The 8,261-nt window shown below is 50.2% G+C and overlaps 1 protein-coding gene across 7 annotated transcripts in view; it reads right to left on the minus strand.

Annotated features, from left to right (window-relative positions):
• Positions 1-3,273, minus strand: part of ADGRB2 (adhesion G protein-coupled receptor B2) — a 158,990-nt gene extending 155,717 nt beyond the window's left edge. For 5 of the 7 annotated variants that reach the window (XM_029619058.1, XM_029619055.1, XM_029619054.1 and 2 more), the window contains exon 1: positions 3,099-3,272. The gene's annotated coding sequence lies outside the window, so the exon portion shown is untranslated. Of the gene's footprint in view, positions 1-3,098 lie in introns of all 7 variants that reach the window. The other 2 variants (XM_029619053.1, XM_029619059.1) reach the window with 2 other exon arrangements.
• Between the last annotated feature and the right edge of the window lie 4,988 nt (positions 3,274-8,261).

Below are 8,261 nucleotides of genomic sequence, written 5' to 3' on the forward strand. Positions count from 1 at the left end.
CATTTGTATGTAATGTGCAGCCAGTGCTTATCCTCACCCCAGGTTTCTGAACTGTCCCCCGTGCCAGTCTCACCATTTAATATTGTGAGTTCCCTAATCCAGGGGTTTTCAGCTGAGGGTACCTGAAAGGGTATGTGTGGGTTTCCCCAGAAATTCATCCTTCCTGCAGCAGGATCTGGTCATTGGCCTCACTGTGGTGGCAGCAGCACTGATTTAGCATGGGGAATTACAGACAGGACTGAGCCAGCACATGTGCCACAGTGCTACGTGCTGCGTTCCCTACGGAAAGCAGACGCTGGCCCTGAAAGCTGAAGCCATGCACGTCCTCATGCTCAGGGAGGCCCAGAAGAGAAAGGCCTAGGGAGCAGCAGCAGAGCATCTTGCAAGTCTGTTGGATTCTCATGGCTTATCAGAAACGGTTCTTCCTTCCCCTCCTATGGTTAGACTGGCAGGTAGAGTCCTACTTCATTCATCTACAGAACCCCGTTACTGTGGGATTCACTCCTGCTGGAGCTAAAGGCGGAATAGGACTATCCAGTTCCCTGCAAGAGTACAAGCCTGGCTTTCAGCACAGGCATTTCTTTCTTAAATATTTGGAACTGTGTGGATTTGTCTAGCTCCTGGCCTGAACAAAGGACTACTAGCTGTGCCATCATTACAGAAAACTCACCTAACACAAATAAGAGAGCGCATGTTCTCAACAGCTGGCCCAGTGCTATGCAGCTCTCTACCCGAGTATCTAAGACTGAGCCCAGAAAGAAAGAAATTCAAACGGGACCTAAAACACGGTTATTTCAAAATGCCTAACACCTAACATTTACTTGTCAATGTTATTGTTAGAATGTAAACCGAATTGATCAGTAATTCTGTTATTGGAAAGTCGGTATAGAAAAATGCTAAATAAATAAATAACTTAGAATCACCTGAACACAGATCATGCACCCTCAAGGACAAAGTCATCAAGAACCAAACACCTCATCCCAAGCACCTGTCAAGTTTTAGGATGTATGTTTGACCTCATTAAGTCAGTGTAATTGTCTATGTATATTATGTACATCGTGTTGTAAAGCGCTGTAATCTTTATATAAAATGGCTAAATAAGTAAATAAACCTGACTGCACCACCTCCGTTTCCACTTTTGTTGTTGTGTAGGGATATTATTTGACCTTGAGAATGTTTTATACTCTATGATGATACATTCATCCTTTTGTAAACTGTATTTATGACTTTTTTATATAAACCACATTGATTTCTTTTGAATTTTATGATCAGTCAAGAAATAAAAAGCTAAAGTTCAGCTGTCAGCCCCTGCACTGCATGCACTGGGCAGGATAAGTGAGGCTGGGAGGGGCAGTGTGGGGAAGGAGAGGAAGAAGCTGAAGAGAGGGAACCTGGACTGAATGGAGAGGACGGAGAGCTGAGCTTCATTGACAGATAGAAGGCAGAGGGTTAGATGCAGTTGACAGTCAGAGGGATTTGAGGTGGAAAAAGGCAAGCAAGAGGTTGAGAGAGAGAGAAAGTGTGAAGGGAGGAGAGAGAAGAGAAGGGTACAGAGAGAGAGAGAGTAAGAGGAGAGGTGGAAGAGTATGAAAGGAAGACCAAGGATGGGAGAGATGAGCAAAAGGAAGGGGGCACTGGGTACAGAAAGAGAGGGCATTGAGCAAAATGAGGATGAGAAACAGAATAGAAGCAGAGAGGAAAGGGGAGACCGCCTGGACCGCTGCTTCCATTAGGCGGTCTCGTAGCGAGCCTAAATTTTGGGGGTGTCATAATCCTGCCAGTGTGAGGCATAGAGAGGTGCTGTGCCAGAGGAGCTGCCAGGAATAGGTTCCTTGGAGGAGGGAGGGGCATGACTGAAGATTCACCTCTTGCAGCGCCCTGGGGACAGGAGGATCTCGAATGAGTGATGGGAATTGTAAGGGTTAAAGAAATTGGAGCAATGGGCAGACTAAGTGGGCCATATGATCTCTTCCAGAGGTTCAGAAGAGCTTCTTAAACCTTATGATGGAAAATAAACCCTCAAGACAAGAAGAGCAGAGAAGCATTTGTTAAAGGTTTGGTAGTTCTTGGACAGCATAGGGTCTGAGGCCCGGGTAGCTGCGGTGCCCAGGAGGGTTTTCCACAGAGGGGGACCCCGTCCCAGCTTATTTTTAGACTTTTACCATTTCTAAGTTCGCTCAATAGGCCTGGCAGGGGGCAGGCAGTGCTGGGCAGAGGAGCCCAGGAAGGTCCGGCACTAAAGAGCCATTTCAAACCCTCTTTTCAAGCCGATGGTGGTTTTAGCTCAGCTTTTCTCGACAGGCCCAGTTTCTTTGAGGTCTGTCCCAAGCTGAGCAGTAATCAGTCAGGTTATGTTCTGCTTTGTTGTCTCTTACAACATTGGGTCGCGCGGCCTATAAACGTTTTAAATAGAGAAAAGTCCTGTCCTTGCCCCGTGGCTTCTGGCTACCTTGTTTATTGTCCTTTGTAAACAGGACAGAGAATTGCTGGCACATCCTCCCTGCCCAGGGGAAACTCTAAGCCCTCTTGCCCCCGGCAGGGTCAGTGCCTGCCCCCTTCTCTTTCTGACCCGACCGGGTCTTTGCTCGTTTGCTCTCGGGATTGTTTGTCGCACAAGCGACCTGCAAACTAAAGCACGTCCTGCTTGCCCGAAACCCTGAGCGTGCGGCCATGGCAAGGTCAGGGCTGGGGGCAGAGCCCGCTGGACAGCGCACAGGACGGGAACCCAATCCCCAGCAGCTCGGCTTAGTGCCCCGGGCTTGTGCCCCTGGTGGCCGGCAGCGGGCGCCCGAGAGCTCCTCCCTGAAGCAAAGCCCGCAAGGTAGCAGCCGATTCCGCTCCCTGCAGAGGCCGGGACAGCGCCTGACACAGTCCCAGCGCACTCAGTAGCGGACAGCGTCCCCGCAGCACGGGTGGGGAGGGGCGCAGAGACTGCACGCTGGGTGCAAACTCCTCGACGGGCAATGCTCTCCCCTCCTCCTAAACCCCGCACGAGACCTAAAGCTATGCCCTCCCCCTCCTCCAGGAAAGCCACATCAGGCGCAAACCTGCCCCCTCCCTCCACCCCGGCCCTGCAGATATTGCGGGAGAGCGCTCACCTGGTCCCCGCTTGCACTACTTCAGGCTCCGGCAGGAGGCGGCGGCCATCCCCCGGCGCTGCAGGCGGCGGCAGAGCGCCCGACTCTGCCCGTCACCTCCTCGCGCACCCGCTGCCTGCAGCTCGCGCCGGGGCCGTGTGACAGCGCGAGCCGAGGAGGACAGAGCGAGCGCGAGACTGCGGAGGGGGGTGGAGAGGAGGAGGCGAGAGCGCGAGACTGCAGAGGGGAGGGGAGGAGGCGGAGCGAGAGCGCGAGACAGCAGAGGGGAGGGGAGGAGGCGGAGCGAGAGCGCGAGACAGCAGAGGGGAGGAGGAGGAGCGCGAGCGCGAGACTGCAGAGGGGAGGAGGAGGAGGAGAAGCGCGAGCGCGAGACTGCAGAGGGGAGGGGGTGGAGGCGGAGCGAGAGCGCGAGACTGCAGAGGGGAGGAGGAGGAGGAGCGCGAGCGCGAGGACTGCAGAGGGGAGGGAGGAGGCGAGGAGCGCGAGACTGCAGAGGGGAGGAGGCGGAGCGAGAGCGCGAGACTGCAGAGGGGGGGGGAGGAGGAGGGCGAGACTACAGGCAGGAGGCGGAAAGGGGAGGGGCAAGAGTGGGAGACTGCAACAGAGGAGGATAAGAGGAAGAGGCAGCAATACTGGAGAGGAGAGGGGGAGAAGCGAGTGGGAAACTGAAAAGGAAAAAAGAGGAGGATACAGAGTGCGAGAATGTGAGATGGGAGGGGAATAGGAGAGGGAGCACAAGACTGCAAAGAGTAGGGAGATGAAGAGACTGCAAGACTGCAGAGATGGGAGGACAAAAAGAAGAAAGAGCATGGAGCAGAGAGGAGGAGGGAGAGCACAAGACTACAGAGGGGAGGGGAGGAAGACAGAGAGTGAGGGGCAGGGAGGAGGAAAGAAAGTGTAAGATTGGAAGGGAGGAAGGGAGGAGGAGAGAGAGCACACAAGACTGCAAAGGGAGAAGAAGAGAACACAAGTGGGGAGGAGAGAGCGAGCAGGAGACTGCAGAAGGGAGGAGGTGAAAGAATGTTTGAGACTGCAAGGGAAGGGGAGGAGGATAGAGAGCCTGAAACTGCAAGAAGGGAAGGAAGAAAAAGACAGTAAGATGTAGAGGAGAGGAGAAGAGGTCAGAGAGTGTGAAACTACAGAGCGGAGGGGAGAGAGAGCACAAGACTGCAGAGGGAGAGAATAGGCGGAGGGGTGAGTGAGACTTGTAGAAAGGGGAGGAGAGAATGAGAGACTGCCAAGAGATAGACAACAGGGATTACAGATTGGGCAGGGGAGGAGGAAGATAGCATGAGGGGAGAGGGAGGGCGAGGTGAGACTGCAAGGGAGAAAGGAAGGGGAAGAACAGAGAGTAAGTAGGAGACTGCCAGTGGGGAGAGGAGGCGAGAGAGAGGATTGTAAGCTTTTATAGAGCAGGGACTGTCTGATATGTTTTTGTAAGTGCTGCATAGGTTGAGTAGCGCTATAGAGAAGTAGAAGTAGCAATATAAAGTAGTGCTAGGTAGGTTGAATAGCACTATAGAGAAGTAGAGAGGGAGGAAAAAAGGAGAGAGAAAGTGAGACTTTGAGAGGAAGAGAACAGAAGACTACATAGAGGGGAAGAGCAAGGGATAGAGCTTGAGACTGCAGAGAGCGGAGGAGAGGAGGAGAGAGTGTGAGACTGTAGAGAAGAGGGAAGAGGGAAGAGAGAGTAGCGGAGAGAGTGTGAGACTGAAGGGAGGGAAGAGAGTATGAAACTACAGCGAAGGGAGGGCATAGAATGTATGAGATTGCAAAGAGAGGAGGGGGAGGGAGGGTATGAGACTGAAAAGTGGGGAGAGAGTGTGAGACTGTGAAGAGTGGAAAGAAAGAGTGTGCAAGATTGCAAAGAGAGGAGGGGAAAGAGTGCATGTGAATACTGAGAAGGAAGAGAGCACATGCTAATGCAGAAAGAAAGAGGAGGGGCAGGAGAGGGTGTGATACTGAGAGGAGGGGAAAAGCAGGGGACCACAGAACAGGAAGGAAGGGGGGAGAGAGAGGTGAAAGGAGGCATGAGGTTGCTGAGAGTGGGAGAGGAGAGAGTGCAACACTGCAGAGAGGAGGGAGTGAGAGAGAAAGGGAAAGGAATTACAAGAATGCAGAGCATGGGTGGGGGAGAGGGTGGAGGGAGGCAAGAGCCTGCAGGAAGGGGTGGCCCCCAGGGGTGGAAGACAAAGAGTTCATTTGAAAAGGTGAAGGAGCTGGTGGTCATTCAGCCCTGGATCCTTCTCTTCTTTCTTGGCTGAGGTCATTTATTTCTTTATTCAGAGGTCGTTCCCTTAACTCAGCTCCTGAATGCATTGGCTCCGGGCCCTGCTCCGTGTCCTTGTTTTCTCCTCCTGTCTCAGTTTTGGAAGAAGGAGCGCAGCCGATCCAGCAGGGTCTGGGCCCTGGTGAAGCCCTCCCTGATGAGTTCTCAGATGTCTGAGGCGCTCCTCCTCTCCCCTGCCTCTCTTGGCTGCTCTCCCACACTCCAGCTTTTCCTCCTGTTTTGTTTTTCTGGTGGTTTGTTTGTACTTTGTGTTGTAGTGCATAAGTTAATTAAATTTTCGAACACTGGGAGCAGATAGGAGAGGAAAGCAGGGTCAGTGGATTGGTGAGAGTGGCACAGTGAAGGATGGCCCCTCTCTCTCTTGCAGCTTTCAGTCCAGAGGACTTCCAGAATATGAAACTATTTACAAATACATTCAAGGGAGCCGATGCAATATTTGTGAGTAGAAAACGGGCGCTGGATGTTGGGCACCCATTTCCCTAAAGTGCACCCAGCCACCTCTCCTGGGCATGCGATGTTTGCCAGAGGATGTGGTCAGTGCAGTAGGTATAGCTGTGTTTAAAAAAGGATTGGATAAGTTCTTGGAGGAGAAGTCCATTACCTGCTATTAATTAAGTTGACTTAGAAATAGCCACTGCTATTACCTGCAATCGGTAACATGGACTAGACTTAGTTTTTTGGGTACTTGCCAGGTTCTTGTGGCCTGGATTGGCCACTGTTGGAAGCAGGATGCTTGGGCTGATGGACCCTTGGTTCTGGACCCAGTATGGCATGTTCTTTATGTTCTTAGATGAGGGTGTTGCTAAAAATGAGGTGCTAGGGAAAATTGTACATTCCTCACCATCGAGCACTCAGGAGAGGTGGCTGTCAGTGTGGGCTGGGAAAACGGACGCTGAGTACGAGCGCACAAGTCCGGCACACTAGAGAGAGAGCAGTCTCGTGCTCTCCATCCAGTCTGCCCAGCAAGATTATGGTAGTTTCTGCCGCGCCATACAGGTCACCCCCATACTTACCAGTTTCCCCGACCATCAAAGTCAGGTTGCTGTCTGACTCCAATTCCCCGTTACCTCTTGCACTGAAGCAGAGAGCAATGTTGGAGCTGCATCCAAAATATCAGGCTTATTGGCTAAGGGTAGTAACAGCCGCATCAGCAAGTTATCCCCATACTTATTTGTTTTCCCAGACCGTAAAATCCAATGTCCTTGTTGGTTGCTGTCTGAGACCAATTCCCCATCACCTTTTGCTGTTGAAGCAGAGAGCAATGATGGAGTTGCATCAACAGTAGGAAGGCTTATTGGTTAAGGGCAGTAACCACCCACACCAACAAGTTACCCCCATGCAGTCCTTTTCCTCATTTCCAAGATCCACAGTGCTTATCCCGTCCCCCTTTGAAATCTTTCACTGTTTTCATCTTCACCACCTCCTCCGGAAGGGCGTTCCAGGCATCCACCACCCTCTCCCTGAAGAAATATCTCCTGATTTTGGTTCTGAGTCGTCCTCCCTGGAGTTTCATTTCATGACCCCTAGTTCTATTGATTTCTTTCCAACAGAAAAGGTTTGACGATTGTGCATCATTAAGACCTTTCAGGTATCTGAAGCTCTGTATCCTATCGCCCCTGCACCTCCTCTCCTCCAGGGTATCTGAAGCTCTGTATCCTATCCCCCCCGCACCTCCTCTCCTCCAGGGTATCTGAAGCTCTGTATCCTATCCCCCCCGCACCTCCTCTCCTCCAGGGTGCACATATTTAGGCTCTGGAACGTGTATCTTGTGAGTTTATATTGGGCACCCAGAATTATTTTTTTTTACCTGAGACTTTTCTTTTTATTACTGGAATCTGCTTGCTGTGGTTCTTCCTACTTATTATCACAACAATACTACTAGGAGGAATCCCAGAAAGCAGGCTGTTTTATTTTTTATCGACGAGCCCTTGAGCACTGCATATCTTTACGCCAAAATATTTGCCACATTGCAATGGGCACATTGGCCATTTGGAAATGTTGCATCACAGGTATTAGTTAAATGGAATTGAACATGTGATGAGCATATTAGCTTACGCAGCAGTTTGGACACACGTTTGATGTGCTAATCCCCGTATTGCGTTGGAGTTATGGATGCATGTCCAAAAGGTGTGTCCAATCCCATGTTAAGCCATGCGCTAGCACAGAGCACAGTATTTGCATCAGCCCCTTAGAGGTCAGTTTTCAAACAGCTGAAAAGGCTCTGTTTTACAGGATGTGCAAAAGTGGTGCAGACTCCTAGGGAACAGCTGGGACATTTCAAACATAGGAAAAGGGCATTATTGCTAATCATATCCTGCCCAGAACACCTCTTTGTAATGTACGTAGAAGTCCAGTGAAATCACTTTATATATGCAGAACCACTGGTAGTTTTTAAAGGCCATGTACATGCATACACATCGTGCATCAGTTTAGCCAGCAAATATGCACATAAGTTACACCAATTTACACAGCAGATAAAAATTACACATGCAGAATTACACAAACGCAAACGCAGAATTAACCACACAGAATTACACACGCAAACTTAACCTGCAGAATTGCACATGCAGAATAACTGAGAATTGCACACACAGAATTACACCTGCAAAATTACACCTACAGCATTACACATGTAAAATTACACACGTGGAATTACATCTGCAGAATTACACATACAGAATTACACCTGTATAATTACACATGCTGAATTACATACACGCAGAATTACACCTACAGCATTACACATGTAAAATTACACACGTGGAATTACATCTGCAGAATTACACCTGTATAATTACACATGCTGAATTACATACACGCAGAATTACACCTACAGAATTACACATATGAAGAATTCCACTACGCAGAATTCA

This window comes from Rhinatrema bivittatum, chromosome 11, assembly GCF_901001135.1.
Source record: "Rhinatrema bivittatum chromosome 11, aRhiBiv1.1, whole genome shotgun sequence".
Classification (NCBI taxonomy): Eukaryota; Metazoa; Chordata; class Amphibia; order Gymnophiona; family Rhinatrematidae; genus Rhinatrema; species Rhinatrema bivittatum.